Source organism: Eumetopias jubatus, unplaced genomic scaffold (assembly GCF_037043125.1).
Source record: "Eumetopias jubatus isolate StellerSeaLion01/CBP00866 unplaced genomic scaffold, mEumJub1_p1.0 scaffold_3, whole genome shotgun sequence".
NCBI classification, from domain to species: domain Eukaryota; kingdom Metazoa; phylum Chordata; class Mammalia; order Carnivora; family Otariidae; genus Eumetopias; species Eumetopias jubatus.
This window is the reverse complement of record NW_028274809.1, coordinates 144,839,090-144,860,311: the sequence shown is the minus strand read 5'-3', so window position 1 is coordinate 144,860,311 and position 21,222 is coordinate 144,839,090. Positions and strand designations below refer to the sequence as shown.

Sequence of the window (21,222 nt, the reverse complement as noted above, 5' to 3'; positions counted from 1 at the left end):
ATCAGGGAAATTTGTTGAAGTCTTTCCCAAATGTATTCTAAAATAATTATTCCACAGCTCCCCTATTCAATAACTGCTTACTAATTTTGAAATAAATAAACTTGATTTCACCACTCAATATAGTTCAAGACTTTATCACAGATCAATTTAGAAAATTATATTCTACAAGACATTACAATTAATAATGAAAATTGTATCTCATGCTTTCTTTAGGCTATTCCCAATGATGATTAAGATCAGAATTTAAAATCTTACAGCATACCCTCCAGAGCCTATATCCAGAGAATTACTATTTTCTATTCCTTAGAGCAAAGATTCTAGATTTCTTTTTCCTTTTCTTTTCTTTCTTTTTTTTTAGAAGCTGCTTATTTTCCATCAATCTTATTTCCACTTTCTGTTTAGAGTCAGTAGTCGTCCCCACACTCAGGCCTGAGCAGTGGGAGCTGCAGACCAGCCCTCAGCAGGGAACCAAGGGCCCGAAGCGCCCGGAGGGCACCGGTGCACCTTCAGACCCCACCACCACCTCGGGCTGAGTAGCAGTGAACTCTGGAGCTGGGGCTGTGCATTCGGCCTGAAATTCCTCCTTGCTCACAGCCTTTCCAGCAGCAGCCAGGTCTTCCTTGTCAGTCTCTTCAGGATCCCTGCGGAAGCAGAGAGCTGGTGTGACTTCCCGCCAGAGCTCACGGGAACCCGAACCACATGTGCGCAGAACTTCCCAGCCGGCCTCTGCCTGCTCAAACCCACCGAGTTCCCTCCCTGTGGTTGCGCAGGACGGCCACGTCCACGTCGGTGGAGGAGAGTCTGTCACACAGAGTGAGGGCAGGCAGGTTAACCTGAGATGCCTCTGGAGAGGATGGTGGTGAGCACTGGGGGCAGGAACCACCAGAAGTCTCAGCTCTGGAAGGCTGCCTGGATCCGGTTATGGACGGAAGGTTACAGCAATGAAGCAGCTGGCAGCAGGAGTGGCTCCAGGCGCAGCAGCAAACTTCAGCACAGCCCGCTCGTCAGTATTCCGAGGGATGTGACATGACATCACCGGGCTTTCAGTGTCAACAACGGCAACAATGGCACGAGCTGCCAGCAGAGCGTCTTCCAGGCTGTCTTCAGATTTATGGTGTAGATGCCATTTTCCTTTTGTAGATGTACCGATCCATTTGGAGGTCAAGGTTGGTGCCGTCTAAGTGGATTCCTGCTGTACGAAATTTAAGAAGATCCCCTCCTTCACTTGTAGGACATCAAGGGCTCTAGACATTGTGAAAATTTCCCTTTAAGTAACGGACAGAAACTCAGAATAACACTGTATGGACCCCTCTCTGGGTAAAAAAAAAAAAAAAAAAAAAAGCCTATATTTCTTTTTGTTTTCATACTTTTCAAAATTTCTTTTTTAATTTAAATTCAGTTAGCCAACTTATAGTACATCAGTTTCAGATATAGTGTTCAATAATTTATCAGTTGTGTATAACACCCAGTGCTCATCACATCACATGCCCTCCTTAATGCCCATCACTCAATTACCCCATCCCCCCACCCACCTCCCCTTTATGCTGAGCGAAATAAGTCAATCAGAGAACGACAATTATTATATGGTTTCACTCATATATGGAATATAAGAAACAGGGCAGAGGATTGTAGGGGAAAGAAGGGAAAACAGAATGGGAAGTCATCAGAGGGAGAAAAAACCATGAGGGACTCTTAGCTATAGGAAAAGCATATATTTCTTAATTAAATTTTAAAAACAGATATAAAAATATAACCTGCTTATTTTAAAATAACCTGTAGAATTATAAATTTGGCAATGGAAAGAGTATTAAGTATGATCTTATCCAGTTATTTATGCATAATGAAACTGAGGCACAGAGCCTAAGTGACACAAGAAAGTATAGCTCTTTTGTTTGATGAACTCCAAAAATCTAGGTTACTATTTACACACAAAATTTAAAACACTGATATTTCTTTATGTACTTTAGCCTATTTAAAACCAAAATTAAGTGTTTCTATAATTATAAAATGTGAAGTGATTCATTAGATATCACTTTATGGACAGCACTGCAATAATTTCTTAATAAAGAATGATAAAGTACTAGCATGCTTCTCAGATACTGGTTTCTTAATTGATTGTCCCATGTACTTTAAATTATAAAAACTTTATATTCCTTAGATCCTTCCTTATTTCTAAAAAGTACCTTGGAATGATAGTTACCTTCTTTTTTTTCTTTTTTTTTTTGATAGTTAACTTCTTTTCCACATTCTTTTACCTGTTTTCCTCTTTTCAGTTATTTAATGGATGATATTTGTTTGTTGGCATCTAAATACGATTAATAAATACCTGCTATTTACCTTATGATGGTACTCTGAGAGTCTCTCGAAATGGGATGCTAGCACAAGTAAACTAGTGGGTGTGTTGTAATAGATACATTTTGTTGGATACTGAAGAAGACAAGTGGAGGAGAAATGAACTCAAATATTGTGCAGGTTGAGAAATATCTGTAATTACATTTTCATTTGTATGCATATCTACATGTATTTATTTGCTTTCTTTAGTGGGGTAAAATGTGAACAGTTACAAATGCTTCTTGTTTCATTATGGGATACACATGCCTGGACCTTTAAGATTCTCTTTAAGTATTTATATGTGTAAGGAAAAATGGGAAATTCTAATACTTACTGATTCTTGCTTTAACTTCAATGTATATCCGTGGATATTTAATTACTACCATATTTATCAATAAGCCTAAATATTATAATGTATTTTTTCACTTTCACATGAAAAAAATGAAAATGACATCATAAAATCTTCACAAAATGGTATGTAATTTTTTGAAAAAAATAATTTGATTTTAATAATAATGATAATAGTGGGGCACCTGAGTGGCTCAGTTGATTAAGTGTCTGACTCTTGATTTTGGCTTAGGTCGGGATCTCAGAGCTGTGAGATCAAGCCCCAGGGTTGGGCTCCCCGCTCAGCAGGGCATCTGCTGGAATCTGCTGGAGATTCTCTCCTTCTGCTCCTCCCCCTGCTCACATGGTGTCTCTCTCTCTCTAAAATAAATGCTTAAAGAAAAATAATGATGTTAGTAATACTTGTTGGATTTTATGGTATGCCAGGTAGTGTGGTACTCAGAGTAAATGAAAAAGTCTATGTCTATCTCAAAATAATTGTTATTTATGCACTGTTATCAACTCCATTTTATAGGTGACGAACCTAAGGCTCATGTATTAATTTCTCTAAATTTAGGTATTTTGTAAGGGCTGGAGTCGAGATTATAATCCTGGCATCCTGATTCAAGGTCCATGATCTGGCCTCTGTGAAATGGGAATTAATGTAAACATTGTTTTATTGTTTTTCCTGTTACAAAAGTCCTGGTTTCTTCAGTGAACATCATTTTGAAATTGAAGGGAAAAGATCAACAGTGATACAAACAAATTTTCCAGAGAATAAAAAGAAACTTTGTTCTATTGTTTACAGAAATCCAGATATTTAGATTCATACTGAACATGTGTATTAAACAGATGGCGCTGTAAAACTGTTCTTATTTCTCTTTGCTTGTACTGCCCTGAGTTTGAAGAAATAATAGATTTTTAAAAATTACACAGCTCTTGCCAGAAAATGAATTCTCAATTTCAAAAGTGGTTAGTGATTGTAAAATGTGCTTTATTTTGTGTGGCTATGTTTTGAAGTACAAATCTCAGGAAGTGTCTCAATTATAAAGTATCTGCATCTTCTTTTTTTTAAAGAGAGAGAGCTTTTTTTTTTTAAGTTTTTATTCATTTATTTGACAGAGAGAGAGAGAGCACAAGCAGGGGAGCAGCAGAGGCAGAGGGAGAAGCAGGCTTCCCGCTGATCAGGGAGCCTGATGTGGGGCTGGATCCCAGGACCCTCGGATCATGACCTGAGCCGAAGGCAGACGCTTAACAACTGAGCCACCCAGGCGCCACAAGTATTTGCATCTTCTGAATGTTAGCTTCCTAAGCAGCTGAAAATATGTTATTTCCACTAAAAACTTCCTGTAAAATAGGAATTTCAGGAATAAGTGAATGTGTTCTTGAGACCATAAGCAAAATAAAAAAACTAGAATTCATGTTTGAGTCCATGGTTCTATAAAGTCTCCTTCATTAAATTGGGTTTCTTTTATGCAGTTTCTGAAAATGAAGCTGAGTTCTAGCAATGATGTGAAACTGGAGATAAAAATGAGATTCAGATCTAGCTGAATTCTCTCCCCAGCTCTAAGACTGTTTCAGAATCTGAGGATATTTCTTGACTTGATCAGGACTGATCAGTGACTAGTGCTTTGCCAAGACTCTGCACTCAACAAAGTTCACTAAATTTCATAAAAATACAATGACATAAAAACATGTGGCATACACAGATATTAAACATATAATGTTTATGATGTTAATTTTGTAATTAGGTGAGATTTGTAATTGAAATATCAAGTAATGGTAATCTGGATTCTGTGTTTTAATCTTACTAAACACATACATACTTCATATAATAAACATCTAAAAATAAAATGACAAATATATTTTGATGAAATATTTGTACTTAAAGTATAATTCAAATTGTTAGAGACACCAAATTCAAGTTTTAAGGAATTATAGTATATGTTGATCATTTTAAATATGTTGAATTAAAAAAAAAGACACTACCAGGGGTGTTAGAATAGACAGAAATGTACAATTTTGAACCGTAAACTAAAAGGCCTTGGGAGAAAGGAATGCGAATGGAAACTGCAAGGGAGGTAGAGAAATAAAAAGCAAAGAGAGGGAAAAAAAAAGCAAAGAGAAAATGAAAGCGGGGCTCAGGCTTAACGGTGTGCATATGTGTTGGAAAAAGGAAGGGCAGTAGGTAGAACCATATTCCTGCATTTCTCCATACCAGCCTGTTGTTCATTCCCAAAGCTTTCTCCTGCCCAATTTATATTCTCTATGAAAAATAAATCTCGTTAGCATGTTATGAATGTTAACAAGTGCTCCAGGCACCTTACAGAAAATACTACCAAATTAAACTTTCAGGAGGGAAACCCATTTTCTACCGTCGCATAACTCTACCAACTCTTGTCTGTATTCCAAACTGGTAGTTCACATTTTAGTTTTAATATGTATAAAACTTTGCTTTTCTCCAACATCCCTGAAGAGCTATTAAAGAGAAGCAAAAGTTTAAATTACCTGCATTTTATAAGAACTCAGGCCCAATGTGTTTGGAGGGAGAATGGCAAAATAAAAGAGGGCAGAATAGAAAAGGCAAGAATGCAGAGAAGACAGACAATTTTTAATGACCTCTAGTGATGTCTTTATTAAATTAACATACCTATTTGAAAATAAAGAAACGTAAAATGAGTAGTAAGTGCTTATGTTTCACTCATGTATGTTTAACAGAAATTTTTAAACAGTAGCTTACATTTCTCAGCTACAAAATGTTTTATAAGTTTTTTTCTTTACTTTTTTCTCTAGGAGATGATGAGGCAACTAAAGTAGTTCAGGTTATCAAAATACAAACAAGGTATATTTGTTATTAAAATATAATTAATAAAGATATAAAATGGTAGCCATAAAGCAGCACAGTGGTATTTTGTGTGTCCTTGCTTTGCAAAGAATCATTCCTAATTGTAGGAAAACACATTCTAGTCCAATGTTTTTAAACAATAGACCAAATAGTAAGCATGGAGTGAGAATTCTTTAAATTAAAACTGCATGTTCTGGATTTGTTTTCTGGCCTAAGTCTAAAAATAAATAAATAAATAAATTGAAATTCAGCTTTGTGAGCCTGGTAGGAGGAAGTCATTGTAAAAGCAGAATACAGTCTCTTCTTATTTTTTTTTTTATGTATAATTACTGTTGTGCTTGTTTTACAGCATTAAGGAAACCTGAACAAATCTACAAGCACCACTACCCACCCTAGAACTTGAAAAGTGAATTTATTTTAAGTAGAGGAATCACATGAGGTAAAGATGGTTAAATGCATTTAACTCTGTATTTAAGGATCCAGTATTCTGTCAGTTTTAGGAGGATCATCTGCCAGAGCAATCAGATATCTCCCAGAGGTCTATGGGACACTTTCCCAAAGTGCAGGGATAATGGATAGCTGTTTTTACTTACGAAATCTTCCTACTGGCTCAAAGTGAAACAGTTCAGACTACTTAAAGAGGTCGCTACGCCAGGAAACCCATACAGGAGGTAACACAGAGTTAAACTTTAGCCCTTTTTAATGGTCCTTACACCATATATGCTTTCATGGGTTTATATTTCAGGCTCACAGTCTTGCTTACATGAGAGCATTGACTTTTCAGGTTATAAGGTTTAAATTCCAGATTCCTACAACCAAGAAAAAATTTAGAAAAAAAAAGTATTCAAAATATATTTAATTTTTCAACTCAGTCCCAAAGAAATTAAGGTAAGCCATTATGTTAGTGTTCTATTGCTGCATAACAGATTACCACAAATGTTTTGTGTATCATGGTTTTGGTGAGTCAGGAGTGAAGGCACAGAGGCTGGTTCCTCCCTACTCAAAGTGTCACAGGGTACTTTCTCCTTTAGAAGCTATACTGGAGAAGACTCTGTTTCCAAACTCATTCAAGTTGTTGACAGAATTCATTTTCTTGTAGTTATGTTCCTAGGACACTGGCTTTTCGCTGTTCTTAGAGGCTGTCCGCAGCTCTCTGCCACATGGCATTCTCCAACACGGTCACTTCGTTTATTGAGCCACAGGAGAGTCTCTTGCTTCAGTCTGCTAAGATCAAGTCTTATATACTGTAACATCCCATCACGTTTGGCAGATACGGTTAGTTAGAAGCAAGTCACAGATTCCCCTCACACTCAAAGACAGAGGATTACCCAAAGGCATTAACACAAGAGATGAACATCCTTAGCTATTGCATTGGGTTGGTCCTACATAATAATTTAAAGTCATAGAGCAAGTTAAAGGGAAAACTTGAATAGGAACACAGTCCCCCGTGCAAAACACACCACCTTCTTCTCCAATTAACTGCCTGTCTTCACAGTCTCTCCTTCCCATGGCTCCATTAGCCATTACAATGGATTTTAATTAAAAATTCTCTCAGATGTTATTTGTAATAAAAAATTAGCATCCTACTACAACATAGCTTATTCTTTATTTATGATTCTACATTAAATTTTTGTAATTTTTTTCTATCTCTACACTAAGGTAAGAATATGAGACAAAGTACGGATAGGAGGAAAATTGAAATAAATTGTTTTATGATATATATAAGTATATATTATTTATATGTATTGTATTTCTTAATCTATTGCAATAAAAATCCCCCTGTCTAGGCTCCGAAAATTACTGAAACTGAATCAGGAGACTTTAGCCTCATGTCCACCACATTTTCTCATATTGCTGTGGTATTGAGAATTAAATACTCCATTATAATGTTTGAATTTGAAATCCACTGACATCTGGCTGAGAAACTCATGGCAAATTCTTTAAACACTTTGAACCTTATATTTTTATCAATAGGGCAATAATATAAATTTCATAAGATTTCTTTAAAGATTAAGTAAGTTCTACTATTGAAATATTTCTTTTTCTTCCTGGTATTTGTTTTCCTATATGTAAATTGAAATGTCTGAGCATTTGTTTGTTTGTTAAAGATTTTATTTTATTTATTTGAGAGAGAGAAAGCGAGAGACAGAGCATGAGTGGAGGGGGAGGGGCAAAGGGAGAAGGAGAAAAACACTCCCCCCTGATCAGGGAGTCCAACATGGGGCTCTATCCCAGGACCCTAGGATCACCACTGGAGTGGAAGGCAGATACCCAACAGACTGAGCCCCCCAGGCACCCAAAAGTGGCTGAGCATTTGTACTAAATTTTCTCTCACCTTCAATTTTCTATAGGTATAACTCTATAATAGGAATAATTCAATACTTCTATTGGAATAAAGATTGATATGTAAGATCTCCCCTGGGATTGACAGAGTTCTGCTGAAAGTCCTTTACCATAGCAAGTGGTCTAAACTGTGTTCTTGCAGAACCTGGACAATGCCAAAATAGAGATTAGGGCATTCAAGAAAAGGATGTCTGATAGCCTTTCATTTTGCAAATAGAACTGTCATGATTCTAAGATGTTCATTAATGTATTTTAATGTTTTTGGATTCTTTTTTTTTCTTTGCAGAAAATTATTTGGCCAGTTATATTTCTGGAAGGATACAAATCACATCTAGTTCATGATCTGTTGTATCCAGAAATACACTAAATTATTGTTACCTAACAGAAATTCCTTAATTTTTATTTCTAATGCCCGAAATCTTTCTTGGTTTGTTTTATCCAAATTTAATGTCTTTGTCTTTAATGTGTATCAAATATTTCTATATTTTTATGGCATTTTTTTCTGCCCACTTTCAAATTCTTTGAGCCTCTGTAGACCATTCACATAACTCCAATCTCAAAAATTTTACTGATTTATCTTCCAACTTAACCTTTTTGTAGCTCAATCATACCTTAAGTATTTGGAAAGTTGCCTGAAAATAAAGTCTCAAGATGTTATGATTTAAAGTAATGAATATTTTCTTTGAATAGGATACCTCATCCCTACTAAATCCCCCTAAAAATAATTTGCTGTTTTCTGTCATCTGCGTTTTGCCTGAAAGGGTGAAAGTAATTACTAAGTCCAGGATTAGATTAGTTTGGGAAATATTTTCATGGCACCCTGGAAGCATTTTAGTTGACTTGGAAACTCTGGCTAAAACAAAGTAGTTTTATTTCCCTTCCTGATTTTGTAGCTTTCTTGCTCCCAGAGAGTTGTAACATGGTGACTAGTGTTGCCTACAAGAATATTGGATTTCAGTGGGTGCCAGATCACACCATCTTTTTAAGCCATGTTACTTTCAGAGATAATTTGCCCCACTATAAAATCATTAAGGATATTCATTAAGTATGTCAGTCTTTTGTAGGAGATCAATGTATTTAAAATAAAAGGCACAGTTGTTTGCATTTAGTTTCAGTCATGTTTTCTTTTAGGCTTTCAGTATTTTGTTTTTAATAAGCCAGAGTAGCTCCTCACATAATGAGACAGCACGTTGTGTAATGAGCTACTGTTTATTGTTATTCCTAGCAACAGACCATATAAGGGTAAGTACAAGTGCACACATGAGATGCTCCTTCACCTCGCAGTGAGGGCCTGTATGAGCCGAGGAAGGACAATATTTTTCCTCCTTTTAGTCTCCAGGCAGATTATAGTGGCTCCAGCCTTTCTGTCTAGAGGACTGGATCTGCTATGCTTGGTGATTCTTTCCCCTAAAAGTCCACTGATATTTTCCAATCCTTACAAACTTAAAAGCACAAAGCAGAAAACATTTACTTCTTATTATGTTGTCAAATTTAAAACGCAGGACCAGACTTAAGGCAGCTTAACCCAATCCACCATGAACTCAACTTATACCATCCTAAAAAAGCAGCATGGGTTTCACTTGAACAACTTATGCTTAGTCCACTAACCAATTCTTTGCTTTCACTTTAGTCACTTTTCCCAAAAATTATACATAGTTTGTCTTTAATTTGGGCTATCTAGAGTATGAATACTTTTTAAAAATGTTTATTGAACACAGTTTCTTTTTTTTAAGATTTTTTATTTATTTATTTGAGAGAGAGAATGAGATAGAGAGAGCACGAGAGGGGGGAGTCAGAGGGAGGAGCAGACTCCCTGCTGAGCAGGGAGCCCGATGCAGGACTCGATCCCGGGACTCCAGGATCATGACCTGAGCCGAAGGCAGTCGCTTAACCAACTGAGCCACCCAGGCTCCCTATTGAACATGGTTTCAATTAAGACCTCAAATATATTGAAAATACTCAAATTATTTTAAGTTACCTATTAGTAATTGACCATCCACCAATTACCTAAGCTGAATGAGGTGTAATTATTTGGCAAAGAAAATAAGCAGGTCAGGGGCGCCTGGATGGCTCAATTGGCTAAGCATCTGACTTTTGATTTCAGCTCAGGTCATGATCTCAGGGTGGTGGGATCAAGCCTCGTGTCAGGCTCCATGCTCCGCATGGAGTGCACTTGGAATTCTCTCTCCTTCTTCCTGTGTCCCTCCCCCCACTCTCTAAATAAATAAATTAAATAAGCATGTCAGAGAGGACAGGTGGACCAATGAAGACACAACTCAAAATGAATTTAGACAGAAAAGAAAATTGCATATACAAAATGAAATCATTTGAATTGAGAAGGAAGAAAATCCATAGGAAAACCACTATTTATGGCATTTCTAGGTTTTAAAAATGCTACCCTGTATTTGAATATTTGACAAAAGTGTAAAAAAGAAAATCTGATTACAGTTGTTTTTGGCTTGGTGGAAAAAATACGCACAAAGAGGGAAATGGATTTTTTTTGTTCCAATGAATTTGACATTACATAGGGTCAATGCATTTTAAATATACATACTATTTAGTGAAAAGCATACTCTATTGATATTCTGTTGGGGAACAGGAGTATCCAGAATGGATCTTCAATAACGTTTAGCACCCCTAACTCTATGTCTCTCACAAGTGAAGACTTGGAATAGTTTGTATGATCCATTACAGATACGTAATTCTATGACCATAATATTATTATTATCTGTAAATAAATACCCAAGCAAAAATAACCAAGTTGGATTCTTAATCTGATGCCATCAGGGCTACTTTCTGCATTGTAGAATGTACCAAGCTTAAAAATCCCAGCGAAAGCTTGAATACATGCAACTTTACTTAATTAGGTTCTTTAACAAGCAAAACAAACAATGCAATGGATGCAACATTTATAACTTTTCCTCTTAGACTTTTCTAAACTATAATGGTTAGTTTTAAACTATTGACTTTCATTCTGCACATGTTGTTACTAACAAATGAGTCAATATAAGATCTCTTTACACATGCTTATCAGAACTTCCTATTTGCTTCATCCAGCATCTTTCTGGGCTTAAAAAAAGTGTCAGAAATACTGCATGGTATAATATCTATCCTCTAGCAATACAACAAATACACTTTTTTTAAATTTATTGCTATATATTTCAATTATAAGCTGTACACAAAGATAAAATTTGGGTTATTAGAGACTCCTATCCAGTATGCGTTGAGCAATGTTACTGAAAGGTATGATACAGACAGTGGCAAATATAAAGTATGTGGTATTTGGCAAACAGGTTAGGAGCCTCATTGCCAGTAGTTGAAAATGAGCAATGTAGTTTTTTTCGCCTGTTTCTTCCTTTAAATGTAACATTTCACAGTATGAAATTATTCATTTTCATTCATTTCAATATATTGATTGAATCATATATAAAGTTTATAATTCCAAAGAAATCATATTTCTTTACATTTCTTTACATTACATTTACATTTTGAAAAATGTTACTAGGATTAGTTTTCATATTGAAAAATCATATGCAAGAATTTAATATGTCTGTTAAGAAGATATTTCTTTGAAGAGAACAAGAGATTTTAGGGTTTGAATAAGTAAAGCGAAGTTCGATTATATCTTAATGTGAACAATGGGGAAACTGGAAGAGAATTGTGTACTATTTTTGCAACTTTCCTATAAATCTAAAACTAAATCCAAAATGAAAATGTCTTTTTAAATAAGCAAATAAATAAAATGAAGGTAGATGGAAAGGAAATTTACCACACTATGGCAGTGCACCAAGAATTGAGCTAGCCATCTTCAAGGTATTATTTCATTTGTAATGTATTAACAATACCTATTGAGAGAGTAAAAAGGCACACCAACACTAGAGATTAAAAGGAAAATCAACAGCACTGCAATAGCCTTGCATAACAGCAACCAACAAAAACAGGTTCTCTATTTTACCAAACTAAACTATCATGACAACATTTTGCATGTAAAATGTCTTCCCCAAATTCACTAATATAGGTTATTTTAATGTTTTTGATAAATTGGCTATAAGGGCAATGTATGCTTATGGCGGATTTTTAGAATATGTGGAAAACAAAGAAGAAACTAGAAATCATCGTAATCCTACCATGCGCAGATAATATATGTGTTCTTTTTTATCTTTAAGTCTTTTGGATATGCCTATGTGTACATAAAAAGAAAACAAATTTTACACTATATACTGTTTTATGCCCTACTTTTGTGTTTATTTTCTAATTACACAGATTATACACAAATGCATTTCATAATTGTTTTGTGCATTTTTTTCATTTCATTTTGTGTAGATTTATAATACACATACAGCATATTTTAACACAAGTTTGATCACATAATTGTGTTTTTCAGGGTTGTAATTTTTCATTCATTACTATAGTGGTTTATATTAATGTCTCTCTCACCCATAAATCCTAAATTCTGTAAGGGTACATACCAAGTCTCCTGTTATCTTCGTATACCCAGGCCTGAGTATCAATCCTAGCATGGCTGTAACAAGACCTCTCTATAGGTCTTGAAGTTAATTTCAGTTCTTCCCAGACATGTCACTAGATTTTATATCACTCTGTTCTGTATTTGTTTGTTTTTATGATTGCTCTTACCTTCTATAATCCTTTTAAATAATATATTTTAGTGTTTCAATTTAGAAGTTGTACTGTGAGCTACTAGTTGCCATGTAAGCTCATATACATAGTTTCTTAACCTGAAATGGAATATTCTTTTGAGAATATTCTGTATTGTTCTGTGTTCTCAGCATTGTTACAAGTAGAATTACTAAAAGAATAAATTTTAGCAGTTGTGGGGATTAAAGGAAGATACTGCTTTTCTATTTAAAGTCCTAAAAGAGTAATCAGGAGATATTGCTCCAGAAAATGAAACCATAGTTATCTCCATAAAAATATTCTTTTCATTGTCCTCTTGTTGTCAAGTTTCCTGTAGGAAAGCATTTGAGTCTGATCAGATTCTCCCACTGCACATTGTAATTCTTCCTTCATAATACTCATCACACTAGTAGTTACTTATTTATCATCTATGTTCCCCACTAGACTATAATTATAAAAGAACAGAGACAATGTTACATTTTCTCACCTCTACAAGCATTGCACCTAGAAATCTGCTTGACACATAGTTATTTGTCAAGCTGAATTGAACAGAACAGTGCCATCCTTGGATACAATGCTTGATCTTGATCAGTACTTCCCAGCCAAGAAAAAGTAATCATGGAAAATTGTAGAATCAGGAGGTGTAGCTAGATCAACTTATTAGAATTACTAAAATATATTTCATAAATCTTTGTATGAACCTAACATGACAGTGCTTACTGGCACACAACTGATGCTTAATAAGCATTTATTGAATTATATATGATTTATTGAATCATTAAATAAATAAATACTTGCATGTGTTAATGAATGAGACAAGATGTCAATTATGAGACATCATCCCTGATCGAACCCTTTTTGTCACTTGCTCAAATATTTAAACAGGGCTTCTTCACATGGAAAACACAAATACTTGTCGCAGGGTCGTTATGGGGCTTTAATAATATTACACTTGAGAAATCCCCTAGCACTATGTCTGGTATAAAATAAATACGAGGTACGTATTCTGAAGATTCTGGTCACCATTAGAAATCCCCTCCTGGTATGGATTAGAAAATCTAAGATTTGTTTATTTTCATTTGTTTTTGAGAGGAAGCAAATTGGAGTTTTTTAAAGAGTATATAATACCTAACTTGAATAATCCCCATAAATTTGATAAAATAATATTATCCTTATTAAAGCATTTAGGAAATGCTTTAAGTTACATTTTACAGTTATTTTTATCTTCTAAAACCTTTTTTAAAATTTGCCTTGCAAACTCCTCTAATTATATAAATTTATAATAGAACATATTATTTCAAAGTAGAGATATGTTCTTGATGCCTTTTTACTGGTAACTAAATTGTCTGCCAACTTCTTTTCTTTCTTCAATCAATAATTCCTGATGCCTACTCATTGATTTACTTACAATAGTTTAATTAATTGAAATATTGAAGATCAAGGTAGGAGGCAGTATGCAGAGGTAGTATTTGACTTTAAATGCATTATTTTATAATTAAAACATTTCAATTTCTTTTAAGGATATTTCATGTTATCAAAGAAAAATAAGAAATATTGATATTTCACTATAAAACAGGACATTTAAAAAATTTGGAATTATCTGCTTTCTTTATCATCAAATGTCTTCAAAGAGGTATGTGTTTATTTTCTCTACTCCTCATTTACGCCTGTTTTATTTCAACATTCTGATTCTCTTCCTTAATTTCCAATTGCTCCCTTTTTCTTCTTCATTTGGTGTACAAATTTTGTCATTGCAACTATCAAGATCTTTAGTCTCTCCTGACCTCAATATCTTCATGTAGGAAGGGGACTTCAAGATACTCACTAGACCCAGGAGTTTATGTATCTGTGTTTTTAAGGATTTCTTATTTTTTATATCACCTTCTAAATGCACATATTTACCAGGGTTTATTCCTTGACTTTTCTCTCCTGTGCTTTACACAAATAGGCAATCTTAACAATCTCTGCTTCAAACTACAGTTCTATGGAAACTCCTATGGTATCTCTAGGCCTAATGTTTCACCATTTTCTCTCTTAACTGAAATTCTTCAACTTGGCTGTGTCTCTGAAACTCTTCAGGAAGCAGATTTGAATAAGCCACATGAGACTTCTCTGTGTTCTGAACATGTCTGGTGTATTTTCTTTGCTCATTGACATCATTCCATCCACTGAAAGGGATAAACCTATGTGAATAAAAACCCAGTCTGGCTTTAAGCAACAAAATACATCCACCTTTCCCATGAAGCTTTTGTTCTTTCACTATTCACCTAGAACATTGCCCAACCCTTTGCAAAGAATATGGAATAGAATGCAAATAAAATAGAGAACACATGTCTGTTCTTACAGAAGACATTATTTAGTTCTCATTCTCAAACCCACTTGGAAAAAATTTCTTCCTTTTCTTTTCCATGTTTCTAGTTTTTTATTTAAATTCTAGTTAGATAAGATAGCATAATATTGGTTTCAGGAGTAGAATTTAGTGATTCATCACTTACATATAAGACCCAGTGCTCATCCCAAGTGCCCTCCTTAATACCCGTCGCCTATTGAGACAATCACCCCACCCACTTCCCCTCCAGCAATCTTGTTTATTCTCTATAGGTAAGAGTCTCTCTTTTAGTTTGCCTCCCTCTCTTTTCTTTTTCTTTCAACCCTATGTTCATCTGTTTTGCTTCTTAAATTCAACATATGAGTGAAATCATGTGGTATTTGTCTTTCTCTGACAGACTTATTTCGCTTAACATAATATTCTGTAGCTCCACCCATGTCATTGCAAATGGCAAGATTTCATTCTTTTTGATGGCTGAGCAATATTCCATTATATATATATATATATATATATATATATATATATATATATGGAATATTTATGTGTGTGTGTGTATATATATATGTGTATATATATCTATATCTATGTGTATATATAGATAAATAGTATCCTTTGTGTAAATACCTTGTAGTGCAATTGCTGGATCCATAAGGTAGTTCTATTTTTAACTTTTCGAGGAACCTCCATACTGTTTTCCAGAGTGGCTGCACCAGTTTGGATTCCTACCAAAAGTGTAAAAGTGTTCCCCTTTCTCCGCATCCTTGCCAGTATCTATTGTTTCCTCTGTTGTTAATTTTAGCCATTCTGACAAGTGTGAAATTGTATCTCATTATGGTTTTAGTTTATATTTCCCTGATAATGAGTGATGTTTAACATCTTTTCATGTATCTTTTAAATCATCTATATGTCTTCCTGGGAAAAAGGTCTGTTCATGTCTTCTGCCCATTTCTTAACTGGATTATTTACTTTTTGGGTGTTGAGTTTTATAATTTCTTTATAGATTTTGGATGCTAGCCCTTTATCAGATATGTCATTTGCAACTATCTTTTCCCATTCCACAGGTTGCCTTTTAGTTGTTTCCTTCACTGTACAGAAGCTTTTTATCTTGATGAAGTTACAATAGCTCTGTGAAAAATGCTAGTGTTATTTTGATAGGGATTGCATTAAATGTGAAGATTGCTTTGGGTAGTATAGACATTTTAACAATATTTGTTCTTCCAAGCCACGACCATGGAATGTTTTTCCATTTCTTTGTGTCACCTTCAAATTATTTCATGAGTGTTCTATAGTTTTCATAGAACCTTTAAATATTTCAGGAGTGTTCTATAGTTTTCATAGTACAGATCCTTTACCTCTTTGATTAGGTTTATTTCTAGGTACCTTATGGATTTTGGTACAGTTGTAAATGGAATCGATTCCTTCATTTCTCTTTCTGCTGCTTCATTATTGGTCTATAAAAATGCAACAGATTTCTGTACATTGATTATGTATCTTGCAACTTTACTGCATTTATTTATCAGTTCCAGCAATTTTCTGGTGGAACCTTCTGGGTTTTCTACATAGAGTACCATGTTGTCTATGAATAGTGGAAGTTTGACTTCTTCCTTTATGATTGGATGCCTTTTATTTCTTTTTGTTGTCGATTGCTGAGGCTAGGACTTCCACTACAACGTTAAGTAACAATGGTGAGAGTGGACATTCCTGTCTTGTTCCTGACCATAGAGGACAAGCTCTCAGTTTTTCCCCCATGGAGTATTGTATTAGCTGTGGGTCTATTGTATAAGGCCTTTGTGATGTTGAGGATGTTCCTTCTATCCCTACTTTATTGTTGAGGGTTGTTACCTAGAATGGATGCTGTACTTTCTCAAGTGCTTTTTCTACATCTATTGAGAGGATCATATGGTTCTTATTCTTTCTTTTATTAATTTGGTGTATCACATTGATTGATTTGTGAATATTGAACCACCCCTGCAGTCCAGGATAAATCTCACTTGATTGTGGTGGATGATTCTTTTAATATACTGTTGGAGTTGATTAGCTGGTATCTTGTTTAGAATTTTTGCACTCATGTTAATCAGGGATATTGGCCTGTAGTTATCCATTTTAGAGGGGTCTTTTTCTGGTTTTGGAATCAAGGTAATGCTGTCCTCATAGAAGGCATTTGGAAGTTTTCTTTCCATTTCTATTTTTTGGAACAGTTTGAGAAGAATAAGTATTAACTCTTCATCAAATGTTTGGTAGAATTCCCCTGGGAACCATCTGGCCCTGGTCTTCTGTTTGTTGGGAGATTTTTGATTACTGATTCCATTTCTTTGCTGGTTATGGGTCTGTTCAAATTTTCTATTTCTTCCTGTTTCAGTTTTGGTAGTTTATGTGTTTTTAGGGATTTATCCATTTCTTCCAGATTGTCCAATTTGTTGGCATATAATTTTTCATAATATTCTCTTATAATTGTATTTCTGTGATGTTGGTTGTAATCTCTCCTCTTTCATTCATGATTTTATTTATTTGGTCCTTTATCTTTTCTTTTTGATAAGTCTGATGAGGTATTTATCAATTTTATTAATTGATTCAAAGAACCAGCTCCTAGTTTCACTGATCTGTTCTTCTTTTATGTTGTTGTTTCTATATAATTTATTTCTGCTCTTATCTCTATTATTTCCCTTCTTTCTGCTAACTTTAGGTTCATTTGCTGTTCCTTGTTTAGGTCCTTTTCTTGCTTCTTGAGGTAGGCCTGTTTACTTCCCTCTTAGGACTTGTTTTTGCTGCATCCAAAGGTTTTGGATCATTGTATTTTCATTTTCATTTGCTTCCATGTATTTTTTTATTTCTTCTTTAATTTCCTGGTTAACCTATTGATTCTTTGATAGGATGTTCTTTAATCTCAATGTATTTGTAGTTTTTCCAAATTTTTTCTTATGGTTGACTTCAAGTTTCATAGCGTTGTGATTGGAAAATATGCATGGTATGATCTCAGTCCTTTTGTACTTGTTGAGGCCTGATTTGTGACCCAGTATGTGATCTATTCTGGAGAATGCCCCATGTGCATTTGAAAAGAATGTGTATTCTCTTGCTTAAAATGAAATGTCCTGAATATATCTGTTAAGTCCATCTGGTCCAGTGTGTTATTCAAAGCCATTGTCTCATTGTTGATTTTCTACTTAGATGATCTGTCCATTGCTGTAAATGGGGTATTAAAGACCCTACTATTATTTTATTATCAGTGAGTTTCTCTATGTTTGTTATTAATTGTTTTATATTTTTGGGTGCTCCCTAGTTAAGGGCATAAGCATTTACAATTGTTATATCTTCTTGTGTGATAGGCCCCTTTTTATGATATAGCGCCCTTCTTCATCTCTTGTTACAGTCTTTGGTTTAAACTCTATTTTGTTTGATATAAGTGTGGCTACTCTGGCTTTCTTTTTATGTCCATTAGAATGATAGATGGTTCTTCATCCCCTCATTTTCAATCTGCAGGTGTCTTTAGTTCTAAAATGAGTCTCTTGTAGGCAGCATGTAGATGCATTTTTTTTTTCTTTTTTTTAATCCCTTCTGATACCCTATGTCTTTTAGATTGGAGCATTTAGTTCATTTACATTCAGAGTGATTAATGAGAGATATGAATTTAGTGCTATTGTGTTTCCGGAAAGTTGGCGTTTCTGGTGATGTTTTCTGTTCCTTTATAGTCTTGGTCACTTTTGGTCTTTCCTTTCCACTCAAAGAGTCCCCTTTAATATTTCTTGCACGGCTGTTTTAGTGATTACGAAGTCCTTTAGTTTTTGTTTGTCTGGAAAACTCTTTATCTCTCCTTCTATTCTGAATGACAGCCTTGCTGGATAAAGTAATCTTGGCTGCATATTTTTACCATTCAGCACATTAAATATATCATGCCAATCTCTTCTGGCCTGCCAAGTTTCTGTGGAGAGGTCTGCTGCTAACCTTATTTGTCTTCCCTTTGAATGAGGGATTCCTTTCAAGATTCTTTCCTTATCTCTGTATTGTGCAAATTTTGCTGCCATATGTCTTGGTGTTGGCCTGCTTTTGTTGATTTTGATGGGAGCTCTCTGTGCCTCCTAGGTTTGGATGTCTGTTTCCTTCTCCAGATTAGGGAAGTTTTCTGTATAATTTGCTCAAATAACATTCTGCCCCCCTTTTCCCTCTCTTTTCTTTTGGGACTCCTATGATATGAATGTTATTGTGCTTTATGGAGTCGCTGATTTCCCTGAATCTCCATTCATGATGTAATATTCTTCTTTCCCTCTTCTTTTCAGCTTCATTATTTTACATAATTTTATCTTATATCACCTAATCATTCCTCTGCTTCTTCCATCCTTGTGGTCATTACATCTAGTCATTTTGGCATCTCAGTTATAGCATTTTTTTATTTCAGCCTGACTAGTTTTTAGGTCTTTTATCTCTGCAGTACAGGACTCCCCAGTGTCTTCTATGCTTTTATCAAGTCTAGCTTGTATTCTTATGATTGTTGTTTTAAATTCTGGATCAGGCATATTATTTATATCTGTTTCGATTAGATCCCTGGCCATGACCTTTTCTTGTTCTTTCTTTTGGGATGAATTCCTCCTCTTGGCATTTTGTCTAGGTCTCTGTCTCCTTCTGTGCATAAGGAAAACCTGTTATATTTCTTGCTCCTGAGAGGAATAGCTTTATTAAGAAGTGGTCATATATTGTCCAGGGCCTGGTGCTTCAGGAAGTATATCTGGTGTATGCTGTGTGCACCCTGCTGTTGGGTTTTGGCTGCTCTTTCCCTCAGGAGGTCAGTCCTCTGTAGAGTTTCTTCTTGCCTGCAGTGGGGAATGTTTGGACCTTGTCCAGTGTGTAGTGAGTTTTAAATAGGTGTGCTCTGGTCTGCTTGTTAAAAAAGGGTTGATCACTAGAGCTGGTCCTATTTCCACTAGAGCTTTGCAGCACTTTATGGTTAGTACACTTGGTGCGTGTGGGGGGTTTGTGCTGATCTTCTGGGGGAGGGGCCAGCTACTCTGGCTCTCAGGCACACTTGCCCTAGTACAGAAGTATCTGCAGAGTTCAGGGGAGTAGAGCATCATGTAAGCTGCTTAAGACTCCACTGTGCAGCTCTATGCTGCTCAATGAATTCTATCTGTGCTGATGGGTGGGGAGATAAAAATGTTGCCAGCCCACTCCCTTATCCATGGAGAGGGGAATTTGCATCCACCACTGTGCAGGAAGCCCTCATAGAAGGGCAAACAATCTCCCCTCATGTGTCCCAGGCATCACTCATATCCCTACCTTTACCCTGTCTGTGTTTAGGCCATCTGCCCACCTGGCAGCCCAGTGCACCTATATTTTATCTCAGGTATGCTGGCTGAGATTCAAAACTCCAAATTTTAGGGACCTAGCATGGTACACTGATCCTCTGGGGGAGGGTCTTAAAATGCTGGGGCTGGTGCTGGTTTATCTCAGAAGGGCAGTTGCATGAATGTTCAGGGGCTTGAAGTTTAGAGTAAAGCACAGCAAAAATCTGGTGTCCAGGGTAGCTGCCCTAAGCAGGTGTCTCTGCTCATATGCTGATGAACAGGGCAGCTCAGTGGTGCCCACCAGCCTCTTTTATCCACAGAGAGGCAGTGCTACCTCTCCCAAATGCACTCCAAGAAGGGGAACTGTCTCCCAGTTGACCCAGGGAATCCTCCAACCATGCTGTCTGCTCCGGGGCCCCTGCCCTCCTTCTCCACAGGAGCACTGCTATGCCTGCTGGTCTCCACATTGGCCATAGCATGGACTTCTAAAACTTCAGTCTTTGAGCTCAGCTGCTTGTAAAAACTCATGATGATCATCCCCTCTTATTTTCCCAGTCATTGGTTTTGGAAAAGTGTTTTTCTTGTGCAATCTCCTGTGCGCTGTTCTCTGTCTCCCTCTCTCCTCTCTCTGTGATCAGGGCTCCCTCCCCACCACAGCACCCATGATTCTTTTCTCCCCCAAATCATGTCTCTGCACCTCCTACCTTCCACAGTTTGGCCTCTTCTCTCTCTCTAGTGCAGTTCTTTCATTCCTCAGATTGATTTCTTGGATGTTCAGAATGATTTCATATTTATCTAGCTGTGTTCAAGGGATGAGGTAAGCATTGGGCTCCTTTCTACTCCACCAGCTTCACCGAAAGCTTCAGAAATTTCTTCTGTATTTTCTCAAAGTTAGTATAGGCATCTCTCTTCTGACACTTATCCATCCTGGTGTGCCTCACAAGACATTATACATACTGACATGTTGCCACATGTCATGGCATTTGGTCAATGAAAGAAATGTCTAATTTTAGATAGTGTGCAAAATAGAATACAAATTGTTTAACCTGTATGATCTTCTACACGATATAAAGCAAATTAGAAAAAAATAAATAAACCCCAGTCACAGTACAGACCTAGATGAGCATGATAGGATGACA

General features: G+C 35.8%; 1 pseudogene; it reads right to left on the bottom strand.

Moving 5' to 3' along the window:
• Nucleotides 1–457: 457 nt before the first annotated feature.
• Nucleotides 458–20,620, bottom strand: LOC148164762 (small ribosomal subunit protein uS2 pseudogene; annotated as a pseudogene).
• Nucleotides 20,621–21,222: the final 602 nt, after the last annotated feature.